Below are 22754 nucleotides of genomic sequence, written 5' to 3'. Positions count from 1 at the left end.
TTGCTCTATAGGGCCTCTGACAAGTCACTTCATCTTTAGGCTTCTAGTTCTTCATTTGTAAAATGAACGAGTTGGACCAGATAACCCGGAAGACCCCTTCCCTCTCCGACTTCCTAGGACTCCATGCTTTCAGAAAAGTGAAATAGGTATTTTTTCTTTAACTTGCCTTATTTCCATTGTTAATAACCAAGAATCATCTTAAAACAAAAATCATTACCAGTTTCTCTATATTAGAAATATTTTCCTTTTATGAATACATTTGATTATTCCTATAAAATTGTTTTCCTCTACTATGTCCTCTATTTATTGGATTTCTGTATAATACAGAGATTTTAAAGAAATGAAGCATAAATATTTGGCAAATATTTTGTAAAGGACACAAAAAGTAATTGCACGTTACAACTGATTAAGAGTAACAAGAAAAAAAAAAAAAAAAAGAGTAACAAGAGGGGCTTCCCTGGTGGCGCAGTGGTTGAGAGTCCGCCTGCCAATGCAGGGGACACGGGTTCGTGCCCTGGTCCGGGAAGATCCCACATGCCGCGGAGCGGCTGGGCCCGTGAGCCATGGCCACTGAGCCTGTGCGTCCGGAGCCTGTGCTCCGCAACGGGAGAGGCCACAACAGTGAGAGGCCCGCGTACCGCAAAAAAAAAAAAAAAAAAAAAGAGTAACAAGATATTTCAACCGTATATTATATTCACTAGTAAGAGGCTGTTTTCCCTGAAAACGGCGACAAAAGCCAAAAAACAAAACCCCCCAAAAGCCCTAAGCACACACCCCCCAACCACAACTTCTGAATCCTACTTTCCAGTTGCTAGATGACAACCCAATTTTCTGAAAACAATATTTCAATTAACCCTCTAGTGCCCATGGGTCATGAACAGCTAAAGAATTTCCATTTTATGTACAGCCTGCCTCGTGAAGAACGGCTATTGTCTTCCATGAATTGCTTTTCCTGAAGGCCCTTGGAGTAGTTAAATCAACAGGTTGCCAATTCCTTCAAAACTGAACCAAGACTTACATCCAGGAAAAACAGCAATGTCCCTGCCACAGAGAAGCCAACTTGAACTTAACACAATTCAACAATAGGAGATTTCATCTAGAAAGGAAGGGGATACCATTCAATGTAAAACAATCTTTATTTCATTTTCCTGTATTTTAAGATGTAAAGTCTAGGCTATAAATGCTTTCACCAGATTTAAAAGAAAAAAGAGCAAGCCTTTAATAGCAATAAATATTTTAAGATAATAATGGTGGATGTTCTAAATCTTAATTTTACAAATAAGTATTTGTCCAATGTATTTTATCAAGTGCCTATACTTGTTAACTGGAATTTGCATTTATTCCAAAAGTGAATACTAGTACTTTGTATGAATTTGTGTACAAATTTCAAAAAACGGAGGCAGTCCACGTTTCCCAGATTTCGCCAACAAAAATGCAAGCTATTCAGTTAAATTTGAATTTCAGATAAACAACAAATGTTTTTAGTATAAGTATGTCCCATGCAATATTTGGGACATACTAACAACAGGTTCATTGCTTACTTGAAATTCAAATTTAACTGGGTGTTCTTTTCTCGATGTTATCTGGCAAGCCCAAACCTAACTCTATTCTGGACAAATAACCAGATGATTTCAAGTTGCTGCAAAAACTCTGATTTCCTAATGCTGCAACTTGAAAGTTAATGGGTACTCTAGACATGGCTGCACGGAATTTTTTCAACTGTTTTCAGATGATCTCAGACACTTAGTGCTTTGCTGACTGTCCACTGAGTCATGCCCTCATGCCTAATACCGAATCCACTTTCAACCTGAAGGGTCCTTAAAACCTTGACATCCAAGGGGGCATGAAGTAGAGCTGTGCAAATAAACTCTTGCTGTCAAACCTACAAATGGCTCTTCAGTTTGGAAATGCTTAAATTCCCATGAGTGTATATGCAGCTTAGGCTGACTGGAAATAACTCCAGAACTTCATTCCCTGGCTGTACTTCTATTTTTAAAATTTTGTTCTCAGGGTAAGATTTAGTTACTAGGTAAGAAAGAAGTTAACTGGTGGTCAACTAGAAGAATCCTAGGCACTAGAAACAACTAACTTGAAAGGAAGGAGCCATTGACTGAAATTAACCGGGTGCCAACACATGAAACGACATGAAAACACATGAAAGTCCCAGACTGAAAGGCCCCAAAGCATACGTATGAATCACTCGTAAAGAAGAAAAGGTATTTTCTTTTCTCAACAGCAATGAAATGCATTCACAACCTCCCCTTGTAATTGCATAAGGTTTCCTGTTGTGCTTTAAAACTCTGCAGATTCTCTTGCTCACTGTGCTGGGATACCTGAAATTTCATTTCATTTTTCTTCCTAACATTACTACTACTGGGTTTAGAAAGGATGAATGACAACCTCACCAAATGATTAGGACTGGGACTTGAACGACTGCAATTAAAAGTGAATGGCGGGCTTCCCTGGTGGCGCAGTGGTTGAGAGTCCGCCTGCTGATGCAGGGGAACGTGGGTTCGTATCCCGGTCCGGGAAGATCCCACATGCCGCGGAGCGGCTGGGCCCGTGAGCCATGGCCGCTGAGCCTGCGCGTCCGGAGCCTGTGCTCCGCAACGGGAGAGGCCACAACAGTGAGAGGCCCACGTACCGCAAAGAAAAACAATACAAAAAACTGAATGGTACCCAGAACTCTACCAAGACGCAGACCAGCACTGTGGAGACGCTCACTGGCAACACCACAGAGGTTCTTTTAAGTCCTTTCTCCCTGGGGACCTTTGTGGAATGCCCTAACAGAGACCCTCAGCGCCTGAGAGAGTTTGGGAGGAGATAGATAACTCTCAGCCTCAGAAGCCCAACTGCTCACACCACAGGTATCTGTCAGGAGACCCAGAGGGACTTAACACCTGGGTGTTTATACCTTTCCCAGGGCTGAAGCCATCTCTGCTAATCATGACATTGGCCTCGATCTACCTGCTGTTTTAGTCTCACCTGCTGCATCTACCTCCCTCCAACCGTATCTTCCAGCCGCATAAAGTATTTATGCTTCCTAACACAAGATATGCCTTTTCTGTCTTTGTGCCTTCACATGTAAAGTTTTGTCAACTTAAAAGAACATTTTCCTCTTTTTTTTGACTGCAAATGACTATTTCCCCTTTTTGGTCTGATGGGCAGAATAAGGCACTTCTGACTCCAAGATGTTTAGTGCAAAGCTCAGGTCTCCATCTGTCAATTCATCATACTGTGTTTTTCCTCTACTTCCATCCAGACTTTTACGATTTCTTTTAAGGAATATCTGCTTTTCTATATAGAAAAGTGATAGATGTCTATTGAAAATTCGTAAGATGCAGAAGAGATTAAAGGAGAAATTAAAATCTTCATAAGACCACCAATAGGAAATAAAGGCTGATAATAGCCTTCCAGAGTTCTATTTCCTTATGCAAAATATATGTAACCATCATGTGTATGTTTTGTTATTGTAAAAATGAGGTCGTATTACCTCTATGTTCGATATCCTGCTTTTCGTTTAGTTTTATGGATATATTTCCATGCCAGAAGTATTTTTCTACATCATCAATTTCAATGGCTGCATGGTATTCTATGGCCTGACCGTAGCATCATCTATTTAATCAGTCGGCCGCCTGTGAACACTTCTACTCACCTTGACTGACATTCATCCAGTGGACACTTAGTACTGCGTTTCCACTAAGTTCTGTATTAAGTGGTGAGGATACAAAGAGCAGCAAGAATGGGAGACACAAACACAAGATTACAGAATGGGGCAATGCACGGGGGAAGGAGAGGTAGGGGGATTGGACACATCTCACAGCTGACTTTGATGTCTAAGACACCTACTGAAAGATGCACAGTAGGAGCTCACAAGTGGATAAAAAGGGAAAGGCTGTTCTAGGGAGAAGGGGGAACAGGAAGGGCAGAGGCAATGGGGAGGAAATGAATGAATGAAATAACATCACTAGACAACCTACCATGTTTCCCTCACCGCTAGAGACACTATTTGTCAAGAAATGGATTGATCTCTAAAGACTACTGTGCTCTGCTCATTCGGAGGCCAAAAGAATCAGTTGTCACGACCACCATTCAAAATCCGGCCATCCTCTCGGTGGGCTAGCTTTCTGAATCTGATGAGCTCTCACCAACCTCACATCCAGTAGACAAGATTGGCGACCCAAGACAGGCAGCTGGAGAGACAAAGACACAACCCCGAGCAGTTCTACATAATGGTAGCCCTCTGTGTTTTGGAGGGTTCATCATTCTAAACAATATTTCCCTTCTTCTCCTAAAAATTCAGACACACATGGGGCTTCGCTGGTGGTGCAGTGGTTGAGAGTCCGCCTGCCGATGCAGGGGACACGGGTTCGTGCCCCGGTCCGGGAAGATCCCACATGCCACGGAGCGGCTGGGCCCGTGAGCCATGGCCGCTGAGCCTGCGCGTCCAGAGCCTGTGCTCCGCAGCGATAGAGGCCACATGCTTTCCCTAAATCCAATCAGCTCTGCTCCCATCACTATTTTCTTATTTTGAAAGAATGTCATTCATTATTTCACAGCTGCTTTATTTTTAATTGGAAGATGGGTGTGATTTCACATCTGAGTTTGATGTACTTTCTGTTTAACATTAAGGGTGATGGCGATGGGGTGGGAGGATGCGGGGGGGGGCGGGTAGCACAGAGCTGAACGTCAACTGCATTCACTGAAACTGTGGAACGTTTCACTCCGTGTGTGTGACAAACATAAACATCTGGTACTTATCTGATGGTCTGTAGGCAATTTGACGGAAGTTTACCAAACTCCTTTTGAGTTCAAGTGGCCACTCTGAGTTAGCTTATCACTGTTAGCAGAAGTGACCCCATACGACATCCTGTTTCCAATATAAATATAAAGCCTAACACTGCTGGTAGAATGTCTACCTACATCTTATCTTCACTGTGCTCCCCACACAAAGAGAAGACATAGCTAGACATCAGGCACAGAGGAGGAAAGCGCAACTTTCATCCCGGGTGGGGAGAGGCACACCAGTAGAAGAAAACAGCTGTCTTCATCCCCTTCTGGGGGGCAGGGGATGGTGTCCTACAGCTCCTGTGGGGTGAACTGTCCACCTTCAACTCCCTCTTCGTTGTAAGATGTCTACAGGTATTAACCTACATGCACTTTACGGCCATGGCATTGTCTTAGTAATGACAGGAAACACAGTCCCCAGATAAACAGAAGCCAGGAGAGATACACATTTTACTGGGAATCACTGGAGGACAAAGGGCACGTTTTAGCATCGTGCGATACATCGTGAAGCAAACCTCTGCAAACGGCTGGTTAAATACCAGCATGCAGCCTGCCAGCCATGAAATAGACATCATCGCTTCCTATAATAATACACAACTAGCTATTGGTAACGTCGTAATGTGCAAAGTCTCATTTCTAAAATGAAAAATCTGTCTTGCTCAATAAAATACTGCCCATGGAGCAAGCATTGACAAGGGAGTGTTTCCAGGCTTTTAACATTCCCAAGACAGGTCAGTACAAGAGCCTGAAAAAATAAAGGACAAAGAACTGGAGTCTGATTAAAAACAGGAAAAATACTTTCTTGGTGGGGGGAGGTGGAGTGTGTCGGATTCTTTTTAGAGCATCTCTGATGACTCAAAGAGCTGTTTAATTCATCACTAGACACTACAAGCTAAAGAAAATATTTTTAAGCAATTGTCTCATTTCCTTAGATAACACACGTGCTTTCTGATAACGCCTAAGCATCTGAACATCGGTGCTGTTCCAGGATCTGGGGGCTTAATTCACAGCACCTGATCATCATGTTCCTTGACTTAGGATCTTGGACTTCTTATAGTTGCCAGTAGGAATACAACCATTTTATAGTTGGTGACATAATTCTCTCTTTATGTATTTTTCATGATTACTGTATTACACAGAAAAAACACGGATGGCTAAAATTACTATTATATATAGAAAATTCATAAGGCAACCCCTACGTGTCAGACATTTTATTAAGGGCTAAATTTATATACATTATCTTTTCAACTCTTAACAATCATACAAGGAACTGAGGAACAAAGTGATGTGTGAACCTTGCTCAGAGTCACGTAACTTGTCAGTGATTAAGCCAGGACTTACCCCAGATCAGACTGGTGGCCCATGTATATGCCGCTACACCCATGCTCTTCCTCAATTCCTATCTTAAAAAGCACAATTATCAAAAGGTAATTTAGAATTTCTTAGTGAACAAAAAATTAAATCTTAGAGATATTCTTTCTGGAAATTACATATTTGTATAATTATCGAGAATATGAAACCATTTATGATTACTTTGACTCCGTTTAACGTTTACACTGACTACTGGAAAGCCAAATTTTACAAATGAGTCACTCATGCTGTTGAAAAACAAGACAGTGGTGACAGATCATTTTTAGCAAAAGATAATGAGAAAAGATTTAAACATTCTGGTAAAGAACACAAATATCCAAGAGCAAGAAAAGTGCAGTGCAGGGAGAACGTCACCAATTTTCTCTTCTCGTCTTAATTGCTTGAATTATTTTTTTTTTTCCATAAAGGAAAGCATTTTCCTGGGTGGAAGCAAACTACTGGTTGCAACAAAGCCTGTGCTGATAGTAAAACAATCCCAAGTGAATGAACTGATGAATTTTCCTTTCCGAAGACTTGAGTCAACCAGCTAGAATAACACTAGATAAGGCTGTGCAGCCCAGATGCAGTGCAAAGCCTGGCTTCCCTGATGCCACTGTACTTCGCGCAAAAGAACAACAAGGAAAGCACAAGACAAATGAAGTCCTCAAACAAGGGCTGACCTCTGTCTCCTTTGGCTGATAAAGGAGATTATGCTGTGGGGCTCCACTGCCTTTGGATGTTGGCATATCCTTTCATTCTCACATTAATATTTTTGGCATAAACCAGGAGCAACAAATTAAAGAAGAAATATTTAATTCTGATATGTTCTTGGAACTGGAGTGCCATGTGGTTCTTTCTGAAGAGTAAGATCTCTTGAAGTTGTTAGAACGGGCAAGTGGCATCGGCAGGAGGAAAGGAAAGGGACTCCGTACTGCAGGTTAATACCAGCATCTCAACTAGAGACATTTCCAGAACCCAGCTACCCAAATCACTCCCACGTGGAAACCACGAAGATGGAACTTGAAGAGGAGGACACTGTCTGGGAGGAGAGCACGGCGGGTCCACATCTCCTCAGGGTGTCTGATGCAGCATTTCAAAGACCTCTGAGAGCAGGGCAACAGGACTGTGACACCCACCGGAAAACGCTCAGCTTCACTGATGACATCAATTTAAGAGAAATATGGGAGGGGTCTTCACATATTCCATGCAAAATCTGAGGGCTTCTTTTTCCCTTCTATATTTTCTAGAACAGATATAATTGTGTTCAGAGAAAACAAATATTACATTTGAGTTCCTCTCTTACTCAATAAACCTGTAAAACCTGGACACCAGGACACAATGTATTCTGATAACAAAGGAGGAGAAAATGAGATCGTATGGGGGTTCCTATAGACTCTGCGATACAAGTAATCAGCATCAAAGACAATTGGAAAGTTCTATGTAGAGTTAAAGAGAAAGGCTGACCGAATGCCTAGGCTTTGGCAAAGATTGTTGTACATTTTTAAGACATACGCCAACCTGAAAACTCTGTTTTTCTTTAAAATGAAGAAGATTCATTACTTCAACACCATGTTCACTGGCAGATGGGGACCTCAGAAACTTTAACAGCTCAGTCAGGAGGATGACACTTAGATGGTCCCCTCTTCCAACTTAGATACTTAGGAGTTCTTACTGGGCGGTAAAAGATTCAGGGACTTAATATTTTTATTAACATTTTTTGAATACTTATTTGTAAGTTACACTAAATTGAAAACCTGAGCCTAATACTTTGATCTGGAAAGAGGATAAGTACTCAGAACAGAACAAATGTAATCCCTAGAAACCTGGTTAAGAATTTAACCTACAAACTCTGTAGTAAAAATCGCATAGTGGAAATGTCTTAAGAAAGAAAAATAAATATGCTACCGTTTTAAAAAAAATTGTAACCAGCCTCAGATATGCATAAATATGATGTAGAGCTAGTCAAATGCCTATAGGACCCTTGTACCATGGGCTCTTGCTAGAAGATTCAGTCAGCAAAGATTTAGCAAGCATCTCCTGCATGGAGGACACAGGCTGGTTTAGGCTCTTCTGCTGTAACTCTTGGTTCCATCCATTAACTGTTTATTGTAATACTCATGAAAACTAGGGGAGCATTCTCCTAGTTAGAAGGCTTAATGGGCAGGAATTGCTCCGCATTGATCAACATCCTGTGAGATCAAGGAGACTGTGTGAACGGATCTCTGCTTCTGATGTCTGTCTCTGCTAAAACAAAGCGGGCGCAGTAATGGAAGAATGACTAAAGGGTGGTCTGGATGACAACCATTTTAAAATGTAACAGAAGAACTTATGACCTCCACACATAATTTCAGTAGGACTGTATCATGCAGATAAAGCATTTATTATTCTTGCTTTTATGATTAAAAACATTTCGGGCAAACTGTAAACCGATGCACGGAGCCAGGGTGCATGCCCACACGGATGTGTCTTAAAGCCCAATAATGGTGCTTCACGCATTGTAGACGCTTAAACTGAAAGTGTGAAATTAAAGTAAACCGAAGGATGCCAAGGGTTCAGATAAAACCATTTAATCCATTAAATTCAATAGATATATATGGTATGCCAGGCTCGGGAAGGAAGCAGGCCTATGCAGAGAAAAATAATACCAGACTGAAAAGAAGAAGGGCCACCGTGCCCACAGATGAGGCGCTGTGAGGTCCAGAAGACGATTACATGCACAAGGGGAAAGTTCAGGCTTTACGGAAAAGAGGTCATTTGAATCATTCAAACTGGACCTCATAGGATAGGATAAGATTTTGGCTGTGGAAGGGGTCAGGGTTGATGAGTTAAAGGCAGAAGGAACAGGAAAAAAAATCCCAGCCAATTTCCTGCATTTCAAAATATCTGATATGATGAACATTCTCCTTCTGTCTAGTATCTCTTGGCAAAAGTCCTTTAGAGAGCAGGGAAAAGTGTCCTCCCCACCCCTAGCCCCCAGCACACATCCCCCTTTGCAGAGGCCTTCATGGGATCCATGGGTCCAGGCCAGGAAGTGCTGGGCTGGTGACAGAGAGACCATGCAATCTTATTTGTAATTAAACTTTCAGCTCATGACCATGCACTGCACTGCTGAGCTAATTCTGCTAAAATGTGTGCTTTCACTGCCTCTGGGAATCCAAGCATTCCTGGGAATAAGACCTAACCCTCAGTCTGCATGAGCCAGATACCTCTCTCCTGAGTCTCAGGGCACACTGTCCAGCCCTACCCTCCATTTATATCTACGTTTGAAAGAAAACATCTCAATGAAATGGCATCAAAACTGCGTGTTTTCTTGAGGAGTCCACACTGCTGTCGAAATCACATTGTTTGCTCCTCAAACAATTAAAGAGAGGGCCATGAGTTGAGATCATGAGCTTCCGGTGGTGGGTATTTCCGTGTCTAATATCCCTTGCACTGTGGAGGGAAGCTGGTGGCTGGAGATTCTTCTTTTATCACACAAATAAGTGCTAGATACTTGGGTGCAAGAGAGGGAAGGTTACCAGATTCCTGCCCTCTCGTCAGTGAGGGAAAAAGTCGAGTAAACGATAAATCTCAATATAGAGGGAACTGGCTGCATTAAATACCCTCAATGAACTCTAGGGCTACAGGGAAAAATACCTGGGTGATGCAGGCAGCGCACGGTGGCAAAAAAGCACAGGCCCCAGGAGCACCTCTGTGGCTTTGATATTAAAGAACCACCTGGAGTATGTTTAGCAAATTAATTAGCCATTCCAAGCCGCGGTCTCCTCTTCTCTCCAACAAAAACACCAATGCATAGCCCATTTAGTTATTTTTCCTGGTTTTATGAGAGTCATAATGAAGCATTGGTACACACATTAAACATAAGAATGTGACCCTAATATTTCTTCCCTTAGTCATGTGGGTAACTGGAGTGTGTGTGTGTGTGTGTGTGTGTGTGTGCGTGGTTTTGCCTGTAGTAGCTAGATTGTTGTAACTTGTTTGAAAGAGGGACAGAGCCCTCTTTAACTTTAAATTCACCTAGCCCGACCTGCAGCATCTCATCCTTAGCAAACGCTCAATACACATTTGCCGAGTTTAAATTCAACACTCTGTCAGTTCAGCGTTGCTGGCAAGACCTGAAACTCCTTTCTTCCAGATAAAGCCAGCTACCCATTGTTAAGCCAATGTTAGCATTTGAGCAACAAACTTGTACTCTTTTTTTTATTTTTATTTTTTTGCGGTACGCGGGCCTCTCACTGCTATGGCCTCTCCCGTTGCGGAGCACAGGCTCCGGACGCGCAGGCTCAGCGGCCATGGCTCACGGGCCCAGCCGCTCTGCGGCATGTGGGATCCTCTGGGTCCGGGGCACGAACCCGTGTCGCCTGCATCGGCAGGCGGACTCTCAACCGCTGCACCACCAGGGAAGCCCCAAACTTGTACTCTTAATTGAGGAATATGACTATTCTTATCTTGGTGTTTAAACTGCAAATATTAAAACTACTCAAAATTTCCAGTCCTTTGAAAAGTTCACCACTTACAGGGAAGGTCTGCTGGATGATGAGTTTTGTTGGCCAGGTCCATGCCACGTGAAGGATTCTTTTTTATTTATTTCTCAAAAGACCTCTCACTAACTTACGAAGCGTCCCTCCTCCCAGAAGTTACCTCAAAGGGCAGCAAGGCTTAAATCACTTTTTTGCCGTATCTATCATGCTCTCCAACCTCTTCTCAATCTTTTTGTTTTACAGCCAACTTATTTGGGATCATGACGTCCACAGGGTATTTATGGATTGGCTGTATCTGGTATCTTAGACTTTTCTCAGACCACTTCTGTATTTTTGAAAAATTAGCAACATCAATATTTCACTGTCTAACTATAGGTCTCCAAGTTTTCACCTAATTAACATATGATCCTCATACGATGTTGGAATTGTAGCTTTGTGTGGCTGGGAATTGAGTGCAGGTTTCAGGCCTTTTGTGATCTTTGTGTTTGTCTCATGGTCTCTGAGAAGCAGCCCAGTAGGAGAAGCAGTAATACTAATTCTGCATTGAGGCCAGGCAACATAACACCTTTCCAAGGTGCAAGAACCTCAGTTATGGACACATACATCTTTCCATCTAGCAGCAGTTTAAAGAGATTTTTAAACCTGAAAGACCAAGAAAATATTAAACAGGTACAGGTAAGGTCTATTTCTGTTTCAAAAGCTGTTGTTCTATGCTCCCCATAAAGTTTTATTATCTGCAGTACTGGGGAGATTTCTAAATGACTCGAGATCAACACACATCTGTACTCAGACAGCATCTGTCTATTTCAGCACCAACAAAATGGCTTGTTTATTATTAGTTTTGCAGTAAGTCACGCCTTTAATTTTCCTCCCTCCTTCTAAAAGCTTGGTTTCAAAATCAAACACAAGGATGAGTTTCTAGAAACTAAAGACTTGCAGATGGGGGCAATGGTCTAAATCAGGCTCTTGGCCTATAAACTTTGACAGCATCCTTTTACACTGACTTTCCATGTATTTCTCAGGGATCTACATGGGCCTCTCAGGTTAATGAGAGTTTCATGTGTTGATGGGGAATCTGGACGTGCAGGTGTCCAAGAAAACCCCTCTACTTGGCGTTAAAAATCCTGCAAGGAGCTGACGGGATTACTGAGATTAAAGTCGGTCACCCACCAAAAGTTATAACAAACACTGCCCCGGAGACAAGGGAGAAGACAAAGAACAGGCTGCCTAGGTACAGTTGGTTGTCAGAAATTGTGTGTAAACAGTGGGTCTCTGAAGGGATGCCAATCATTCCTGAGAACAGATGAGATGAACATCATGATTTAATATATTTGGTCAAGTGCATTTTCCCTGTTTGGAAGCTTACCATTCAGTCAGGAAGTGTATACTGATTTTTTTGTTTTTTGAAGATGACTTATAAAGGAGGTGGAAACGTGCTTGAAATAATGCATTTTCAAAGAATTACTCTCTAAAAGAATCATCTGTAATTACCATTCACAATGGATGTTCTATAGTTTCGGACTGAGCAGAGGCCAGCCCGTGGCAGGAAAAGGGCTGGAAAGTTGGAAACTGCATGGATGGAGGTGGGTAACCAAGGTGAGGAAGGGGGAAATGTTTTGTGCTCTGAAGACACACTGTTTTGCCATCCAGATGTTGTCAGGGAACAGAACTGCAAATTCTTTTAATGCTCTGAAAGAAAAAATCTGTCTATAGTAATTTCATGCATTTCAGTCCAGGTCACACAATGGGAAAAATGCATCTGCATGTCTACTTTCAAAGCACAGGAGAACAAGCACAGATGTTCCACGAAACGTATCATGCTCTTCCTCCCCTATCCCTGCCCGGAGTCCTTAACATAATGGAAGAAGCTGTGATTCGCATTTATCCACTGGAACCATTCTTAACACATGGACAGACACGTCTATTTCACCACATCCTTGGAGGTGACACAAGGTGAAATGTTTTCTTGGTGAACATGGCCATACTGTGGTGTGTGTGGTGTTGGGGGTAGCGGGGTGGGCTTCTTGGCAGAAAAAATAGAGCTAAGGCTCATATTTGGAAATGTGGAAAAAAGCATTTCTTTATGCTACCTTGCAGGTTTCCAGGACAGTAAGAATCCTATCATTTTGTCACTACACTTTAAGATGCAAAGTCAGGCCTGAGAACACATTACTCCGCGTGGTTTTAATAAAGCTGCTGGTATATAAGAAGAAATGGAATAAATAAATTTTACATGGAATTAAAATCTTTTGATAAAAAGATTTTAATTGAGATGAATTTTATATGAGACACATGAATATTCTAAATCTAGACACTTTAAAAAAAGATAGGTAGATAAACAGATGTTCCCATAAACTCTTCTGGAAAACAGCAAAGTTCTTAGACTAATGGAGCTAAATTATTATATTACAGAAGTTGATAAGAGTTCAGTTTCAGCATATTTCAGATTGAACCCCAAATTACCTATTCCTGTCTGCTTTTCCTTTTTGTCCTACTCTCCAGAAGAGACAGGAATGTCCAGATGTAGATCATGTAAGATGCCTTCTACATTTGTCTTAGTAAATGAGATTCTTTTATTTACGAGTGGTTGATTGAGAGGAAATATGTTAAATGAACAAATGTATTGACTGATTTTTCTTCACGTGGTACATGATTGTTAAATAAATGAATTCTTACCATCTTGGTATTAGAGCTCTGTAAATAAAGGTATCCTTATAAACGAATGCAGTATTTGGAAACATAAGTTAAAACTACAGAAATAGGATAATGTGTGTGCTACAAAATGTTGCTGGTTGACAACAGCAGTGACTAGTCTGGATTTTCAGAATAATGTTTAAAAAACTAGGCCAGGAAAACTCTGCATACTCTGTCTTCATTTTTTAAGACTGGGAACTTAAAAAAAAAAAAAAGTTCTTTTCTCTTTTCCCCATGAACTCTGTGTGCCTCCTGAAATATCAAAAACAATTTGTTCAGTGTTTCATATTTCATTTAATTTGCTAACTTCGTTTATTATCATGAGTATTTCCCACTGGAAATTTTATCTTTAATTTCCGGATCTTCAAACTTAAGGCTCTGTCAACTTTCTTGCACCTGTAGCCATCAGCCTGTGCATCTACCTGGGTCTCGGTCTTTCTCTTTGGAGATGGGGTCTGTCTTTGTCAGCTTTAGCCCTCAGTAAACACAGCGAGTCATACACGCATGAAGATCGCCGTGATGACTTTCTTCTTAAGCTGTATCCCTGGTGCTGCTTTTTTCCCCTCCGCTTTTCTGCATTAGTATGATGGCCTATAACATGCTCCGAATTGCATGTGGTATTTGTCTTCTTAAGGAAAGAAAAAAGACGGAGTATTGGCCAGACTTTAAGGTGTGAACAGCCTGGAATGGTGGGTAAGCCTTTGCCTTTCAGATACTTCCGTCAAAGATTAGAGAGACATGAAAGATGAACTGCCCAGACTTCATCTTATCTCCCCTAGTGAGCTGCACTTCCCCCTGAACTAGCACAAAAGAATCAAGCAAAACAGCCCCACTAGTGAGGTTTCTATGTGAAATCCTCAGATAAGCTTCAGGGTGAAGCCGACCTAAACAATTACTTGATCTAAGGAAAGAAAATCTTTTTAATTAAAAAAAAAATTTTTTTTTTGCTATGTGTTGCCTGATATGATTATCAGTACTATTTAAAACGAATTCGAGCTATGCTTCACATATTTATATTTTCTTTTAAGCAAGCCCATGGTACCAGCTGATAGAGTAAATTTATTTTTAATAGAATCACAGAATCTTAAATGCTTGAAAGGATTTCAGAAGCTGTCAGGTCCAATCACCCATCCCCTGAAGAATTCTATCTATTGCCGTCTCAGGCTTGCTAGAAGAATAAAGAAGCTTATTTATTTTTCTCCTAAATCCAGAAAATGTAGTTAGAAGTTTAAAGCACTGGGATTGTAAGAAAAATAAAACCTTGGTAAAATTAAGACTTCATTCTTCTGAAGGAAGGCAATTAAAGGAAGGCCATGAATGTGTTTTTAACCCGTGGAGGCAAAAAGAGCTGGAAAAAAAAATGTACAAGTCACTTGTACAAGTTCACATGTGATTATTCTAATTGCACATTAGTCATAACATGTGCAATTAGTCTCAACTGCTTACTCTGTTCGATAGTTGGAAATATAAAAGCGTAATGCAGTTTATTACTATTGGGATTTATAGAGCATTTTTAATTTAATCTACTTTCCTCTCGTTATTTGAACGTAGAATTGAATGAAATGTGAAGGCTGGGGGCTTGCAGTGGAGAAAGGAAATACGTATGCGTGTTTGTGCGTGTCTCTGTTTCAGGTCAGCATCCAAAACTGCGATTTTGATGTGGATGAAAATTGCCATTTCGATGTGGACCTTTCAAATGGTGCATTAAGTGAGAAATATACGAGGGCACAGAATATCCATTTGCATCCCGGCTTTGGAATTTCCAGGGTGGGCCTTTCTTTTGGAGAAGTTTGCTGTGGAGGTGCTTGAAAAGTTTCCAACTGTGGGTTCTGCCACTTCTGAAGAACACACATTGTTTTGCTCTGGGGCTTTCAAATTCTGATATGAAAGTTATTTAGAGCTTAGGAGTTTGTGTGCTACATTACATGCTGCATAAACGTAGCCATCGCTCCTAGACGTGAACATTAACGCACTCTGTAAAACATAGTTATTACCGCCAGGGCAGAAATCAACAAACCCCACCAAAGGAATTTCTTAAAACTGCTATCATAAAGTCTGTGCCCGTTATGGATTTCATTAACATTTTACTCCCCAAGGATTCCCAATTGTATAATAACAGAAGTTCTTTAAATTTTAAATACCACAGACAGGAACAGCCTTTCACCTAAAACAGATGTGAAACCATCAACCTTGCCGTCCTATTGGTCCACAGATATGAAACTGGATGGTAATTGATGGCTTCTAATGTGTTGTTGTTTAGGTTACAGAATTGGAAACTTAATAGTATGTTTCCCATGAAAAGATAAGTTAATAAAGCAATAGACAGGTTTTCAAACACAGTTCCTTACTCTTGATTGCATGTGAAGTTAAAAAAAAAAAGAACTGTTTATTTACATACTGCAGAAAAACTAAAACAGGTAAGTCAAGGTCAGGGACACACAACATACAGTTGTGGAAGAGCTCATTTCAGTCTTATTTTTCCTAAATCTTGTCAGTGATGACTGGTGATTTTATCCTTGTGTTTCCTTTTCTTAATCCCATTCTTATCAGTGCATTTTGAGACCCAATCGTGCAGTACTCTAAAATAACATCTGTATTTATTTAGCTAAAAACAGTCCACTTTTTTGTGTGTGTGTGGCCTCTCCCGTTGCGGAGCACAGGCTCCGGACGCGCAGGCTCAGCGGCCATGGCTCACGGGCCCAGCCGCTCCGCGGCATGTGGGATCTTCCCAGACCGGGGCACGAACCCGTGTCCCCTGCATCAGCAGGTGGACTCTCAACCACTGCACCACCAGGGAAGCTCCCGTCCACTTGTAACAGCTAAAAGTAGTGAAGCTTAAGATAAATAAGCAGGCAGGTTTATGATGCTGTTTTCCTGCATCAGGTAAACAGATGCATCTGTATTTTTGGAAAACAAAAGAACTACGACTCTGTTCAAATATCTACAGTAAACGATGGAAAAGTGACAGAAACCAGCCAAGCAACCAGCTACTTTTTCTTTCAAAATTCTGATCAGTCTGATTATTTTGAAAATGACTTGATTAGGATTTTGCGCATCTTCTATACCAGTGGTTTACAACTGGGGATGATTTTGCCCCCAAACAGGACATTTGGCAACTCCTGGGGACGTCGTTTTTGGTTGTCGTTTTGATTGAGGGTGCGTGCATGTGTGTGTGTGTGTGTGTGTGTGTGTGTTACTGGCTTCTAGTAGCTGGAGGTCAAGAATGCTGCTAAACATCCTACAACACACAAGACAGCCCCACAACAAAGAATTATCCAATCTAAAATGTCAGGAGTGTCCAGACGCAGAACCCCTGCTCCAGACAAAGTCCAATCATTTGTTTAAATTAAAGCTTCTGCAGCGACTGTTCAATTTACTAGACATCATTTACCAATCAGCAGCTAAGCAGGATATACTGGGATTTAAACGTGCCTGCTTGGTCTTCAGACACAATCTTCTGAGAGGATCCAAATTCACGTCCTCATACGGTTGCAACCGTGGGAGCAAAGAAGTGGTGGCCAGGATACTGAGATTCCAGCCCGGGTCTGTCAGTAACTGGCCCTGTGGTCTTGCAAATAACTTAATCCCTCTGAACACATGAACAATAAGGAATTTAGACAAAAGGATGTTTGTACCTATGTTTAATCTTACTCTTAAAGTGAAGATATTCTGGAAAGAAATATAAAAACCTCTCCTCTAGAATTTAACTATGAATGTTGGTTCCAAATAGACACTGCCATAAAACAATAAGAAACCACAACAGCAAAAAGAAATGTTCATGCTCTGGGGCTTCCCTGGTGGCGCAGTGGTTGAGAGTCCGCCTAACGACGCAGGGGACGCGGGTTTGTGCCCCGGTCCGGGAGGATCCCACGTGCCGCGGAGCGGCTGCGCCCGTGTGCCATGGCCGCTGGGCCTGCGCGTCCGGAGCCTGTGCCCCGCAACGGGAGAGGCCACAGCAGTGAGAGGCCCGCGTACCACCAAAAAAAAAAAAAAAAAAAAGGAAATGTTCATGCTCTACAAACTAACTTATTTTAAGTGTAATTCTCCCCGAACACCTGTCATTCTTTCAACACTCTCTTCCCAGTGATGCTTCATCATAAAAATCAGAGGCTTCTTTAAATGTCATATATTTTCTTTAAAGTGTGTTGACATGAAATACTAACTAGTAAAATCCTTTGACTGATTTTTAAAATTGAATTAAGTGTTCAACTTGACCAAAATGGTTAAAATTATCTTGCTATGTTCTATCTGACAAAACAACAGCTAAAAATGTCTAAATAATTATGTCACATGTACATTCTGTTTCCCCCAATCATATCTTCCTTCAAAAACAACAAAAAGCTCTGAATTTCATCTGTCCCTATAAACACATATTTCCTTCAAATGACTTCCTATAATGTGAAACACCAAGGTAAGGTACCAGAGAAAGCATTAGGCAAAGTTCCTCAGGAGACAGTAAATTTTGGAACATGGGCTTCCTGGGTGGAAACCTAGTTAGAGATAACAGTCCTATGATACATGAAGGGTCAGAGGTAAAGCATTTATTTTGTGCATGAAGTATAAGTCAATGCAGAACTAGGGTAAGATAACCAAAGTCTCACCTGGGCAACTTTTTTAAAAAGCAAATTGTCGGGACTTCCCTGGTGGCGCAGTGGTTGGGAATCCGCCTGCCAATGCAGGGGACACGGGTTCGAGCCCTGGTCCAGGAAGATTCCCACATGCCACGGAGCAACTAAGCCCGTGTGCCACAACTACTGAGCCCGTGTGCCACAACTACTGAAGCCTGCGCGTCTAGAGCCCGTGCTCCGCAACAAGAGAAGCCACCACAATGAGAAGCCTGCGCACCACAACCAAGAGTAGCCCCCGCTCGCAGCAACTAGAGAAAGCCCGCGTGCAGCAACGAAGACCCAACACAGCCAAAAATAAATAAATAATAAAATTTTTAAAAAGGAAAAAAAAAGCAAATTATCTCCCTTCCAGATCAATGTTTCAGCTAAAGTAGCAAGTTAATGTTAATTGCAAAACACACACAGAGCACACCTGGGGGATAAACATTCATTGGAACAGCTGTATTTTCCCTAAATTTGCCAACATTATATCTTACATGCATCATTCCACATTTGGGTAACCCAGTGAGCTATTTTCGTCCGTTCTCTAGTCACACATTTATAAAGCATTTTATTGCAATTTCAGCAATCTGCTAATGATCTGAATGAGAAAATGCCCCCCGATCCTCGAAGTGTCTGGTCTGTAAGCACAGAGTGTTTACGGTCAGGATAACTTGCCTCCATACATGTTCTGGATTAGTTCAATTCAGCAGATAGAACCGATTTTGAACACAGATTATAAACCTACTAGAAACTAGAAACTGTTATGAAAAATCACAAACTATTTCATAGGAGATCCCTGTTCCACACTCAACACATTCATATAAGAGAATGAAAGATCTGTCCAAGAGAGTTGAGAAGGAAAGAAAATGAGATATGAAATTTGTGAAAATAAACGACATTTAAAAGTTTTAAGATAAATTACATCAGCTTCTACTTTCAATTTGGGGAAACCCTCACTTTGAAGAAAAAAAGAAGGGTTTCAGATAAGAAATTCTTCTAATCGAGTAAGAAACACTCACTTCTCCCACCTAAAATGCGATAAAAATGTGTAACAATACTGTGTGTCAGAGGGAACATTTCCAAGAATTCATGAGTTATTTCATCCCATTTGGCACGTAAAGGATGTCCAGCTAGCCCCTTCTTAGCTCTTTTTTTTTGCAGTACGCGGGCCTCTCACTGTTGTGGCCTCTCCCATTGCGGAGCACAGGCTCCGGACCCGCAGGCTCAGCGGCCATAGCTCACGGGCCCAGCCGCTCCGCGGCATGTGGGATCTTCCTGGACCGGGGCACGAACCCGTGTCCCCTGCATCGGCAGGCGCACTCTCAACCACTGCGCCACCAGGGGAGCCCCCCTTCTTAGCTCTTGAAATCAGGTCCATGCCTTTAAATGATCTTTTGTCTCCATTCTCCGCAAGCTGCAAGTGAGATTCGGAGGTTGCTGGTAGCAACAGCTCACACCCCTGGGGTGGATGTGCAGGCACCTGTGGGTAGTAAACCTTGAAGGACCCCCTGGACTACAGGGCAGACCTTGGGGCTTGGGGGCTGGGAACCTGGCGAGAGGAAGGACCGTTTCCTCTGTGACTCATGAGGTCTTAAGACCTCGCCAGGATTTTCGCTTTGCCCAGTTTAGCTGGAGTGAGAGTATCTGCCCGGCTTACTGCATTTGACAGAGCAGGAGGTGAAAAACTCACAATTCCAATGGCCAAAGAGCTCTGCAAAGGCCAGCTGCTTGGGCCTGGTTCAGATCTGACACCGAGCTGTGACTCGCCTCCCGCCCTCCGGTTCTCCCAGTGCCCAGTGACTCAGGTCCCAAGTCTGAGGAAAGAAGTCCCCTTTGGCCCTGTGAGGCTGACTTTCCCCACAAGTTGCAGCTTTCCCCCAAATCAGGACTTGATGAACTATTTAACCTCTCTGGGCTTTAGCCTTCTCATAGGAAGATGCAGATAAAGAACCTCTGGTCCACTTAACCTACACTCTAAGACTAAAATGGGATGTGTATGAAAAGGGGCTTTTATAAAGGGAAAATGCTATAGAAACATAAGGTTTTGTTGTTAGAACATGTCTTACAATGAATTTTAAAATCCTCAAATCAACCCAGGGCCACTTGGATTTGAGTAGTTTGAATGAGGGCACCTACTTTCTTCAACCCTGCAGCTGTGGCTGTGAGTAAGTGAACCCTGAGAGAGAGAGAGAGAGAGTGTGTGTGTGTGGGGGGGGGGGAGGGCTGTGTTTTGACTCAGTTCAGCCCAACTCCTTACACCAAGGCCTTTGGTTACTGGTGTCTGCTTTCAAAGTTCCTTCAGTTAGGAAATGTGCAATATTATCAAAGGGAAATGCATGTAAAGCAAAAGGAAAACACTGAAACAAGCCTCCGCAGAAGGTTAGCGTGAGCTCCTCTCTTCTGGAACTTTCCTTCTCCTCATCCCTCAGAATGAATATTTCTACCAGAAAATGTAGTGAACAGAGAAGGGGCTTGCTGATGTATTCTTACAGCTAGAGGGTCTTCTTGGAGATTACTCTCTTCTGTGGGATTAATCCATCATAGGGCTGATGGACCAAACCAAACAGGATGTGGTTTAGAAGCCAACTGCTTTCTGCTCCTCTGGAATAAGAGAAGGCATGAATAACCTAGCACCAATTTTTAATTTTTCCCACAAAAGACAATATTACCAAATTTGGAGATGAGCAGAGTTTCAGCCTGAGTTGGTTTGTCAAGTAATTCTATTTCTAAAGTCACTGGAGGGTGTAGTAATCGATTAGTCCCTAGTGCCATTTTTATTTCTTTGGATCAACAAAGTTCATATCCCATCCAGGCATTATGTCTCTTGACTTTTTTTTTTTTCTCTTGTCTCCTGGCATTCTAATCAGGGCAAAGTCACAGTTGTTTTGAGGAAAGCACTCCCAAGAGCTTTAATTAAAGCTAGAAGGATAAATCTGTTTACAGTGCAGTGAACACTATCATTAATAAAACATTGAAATAATTAACGAATTAAATTCTGCTTTGTGTGTGAATGGCTACACCAGGATTTAGGAGAACACGTTTTCTGATCAGACACATTCTACACACTTAGTTTGCAGATCTGAAAAGAAAAATCCGAGCCTGCTTTTTTCTGCGATCCACAGTCTCGTAGACTGCCAGAGCTTGAATGGAGAAGGGTACGTCACCTTTATTTTATAGGAAAAGAAATTCAGTGTCAATGAGGTTAATGGCTTGGGATCTAATAATGTGCTTGAAAATTAAGAATTTTTATAGCGCCACCGATACACTGAGTCTTTCCTTAGAATCCTTGATTATTTAACCAGAAACAAAAAGAAGATAAAGATGAAATGAGTAATAAGATCAGCAGTTCTAGGACACGGAACAGAATGGAATACTCTGAAGAATGTGGGCAAATCTCACAGGGTGACTAACTCTGCAATTGACAAGTAGGAGGTTTTCGCTTGTCAGGATATGAAGTGGCCTTTAGAACAGGATGTGACCACGTGGAAATGTCCAAGCCGGGACTTCCCTTCATGCTTCTCCTCACTAAAGGGCTTCTTGCCCTGGTTCTTAAGCTTTTTGCCAGACAACAGATCCCACAGGAAGCACCATGGAGGACATCCACACCGGCGGTTAACGATGCATTGTTTTTTTATGTCACTCGGTAATTTCCTAGAGAAAACAATTGAACCAAAGACTGTTCCTGTCTTGAGGGAGAGTCAGTTTCCAGGGCTGCCTTATTAATTTAACACATGCAAGTGTTTGTCCTTGTTGCTACAGCACCATGTTTGGTGGGGTATATTTCATGCAAAATGTGACAAAGCCGAAAAAGAAAACAAATGCCATCCTCATTCTGATGTGCATACAAATAGGACTGTCAAGTACAAATAAATGGTCCTGTGATGGGAGGTATGTACCTCCCGCCCTCAGCCTCCCTTATGCTGTGCTTATGGGTTAACTTATAAAACATCTATCCAATGAAAACAAGCCCGCCACTTCCAAGGAGTTTCAGAAAAGCTGGAAGCACATGAAATTATTCATAATTAGGTGATGGGTGGATGTTAAGACCTCCCACCAAGTACACAGACGCAACTAGCGTGGAAATGAGCCCGCTGAGATCCCGCAGAAGAAAAAGATCATTTTCCCTCAAGGTGAACTGACGCTGAGCTCCTCTGACATCCACCTCCCGGAGGGGCCGAGGAGTAAGGGCTCCCCATTCTTGGTTTAGAAGCAGGAAGCCCCCGCTCATCCTGGTGTGAGGCTTCTCAGCACGAGGAAAAGCATAAAGGGTTGCGGACGGATGCTTCACAAGATACACCTGAATATATAGGAATTAGTGATAAAGATAAAGCACATCGAAGAGTAAAGAAGCAGGTGTTGGAGTCCAACAGACCTTGCTTCCAAGCCTGTGACCTTGGGCATTTACTCATATCTCCAAACCTCAGGGTCCTCATTTTAAAAATAAGGATAGGGCTTCCCTGGTGGCGCAGTGGTTGAGAGTCCGCCTGCTGATGCAGGGGACACGGGTTCGTGCCCCGGTCCGGGAAGATCCCATATGCCGCGGAGCGGCTGGGCCCGTGAGCCATGGCTGCTGAGCCTGCGCGTCCGGAGCCTGTGCTCCGCAACGGGAGAGGCCACAACAGTGAGAGGCCCGCGTACCGCAAAAAAAAAAAAAAAAAAAAAGGATAACTGAACCTCTGTCACAGGACTGCTCTGAGGATTGAATAAACATGAGTCAAGTACTCAGCAGAGTTGGGACACACAGGAAATACTCGATACATGGCGACTATCCCATGAATGGCACAAGTGTCATTTGTGCTGTCCTCCCTCCAGCACGTGTGGAATTGCTGCC

At 42.2% G+C, this 22754-nt stretch overlaps 1 protein-coding gene across 5 annotated transcripts in view; it reads right to left on the bottom strand.

Moving 5' to 3' along the window:
- The window catches only part of NRP1 (neuropilin 1), a 139451-nt gene that overhangs the window by 44538 nt on the left and 72159 nt on the right, over positions 1–22754 (bottom strand). The gene's annotated exons all lie outside the window — the stretch shown is intronic.

Source organism: Grampus griseus (genome assembly GCF_964374135.1).
Source record: "Grampus griseus genome assembly, chromosome: 2".
Taxonomy (NCBI): Eukaryota; Metazoa; Chordata; class Mammalia; order Artiodactyla; family Delphinidae; genus Grampus; species Grampus griseus.
This window is presented reverse-complemented; position numbering and strand designations above follow the sequence as displayed.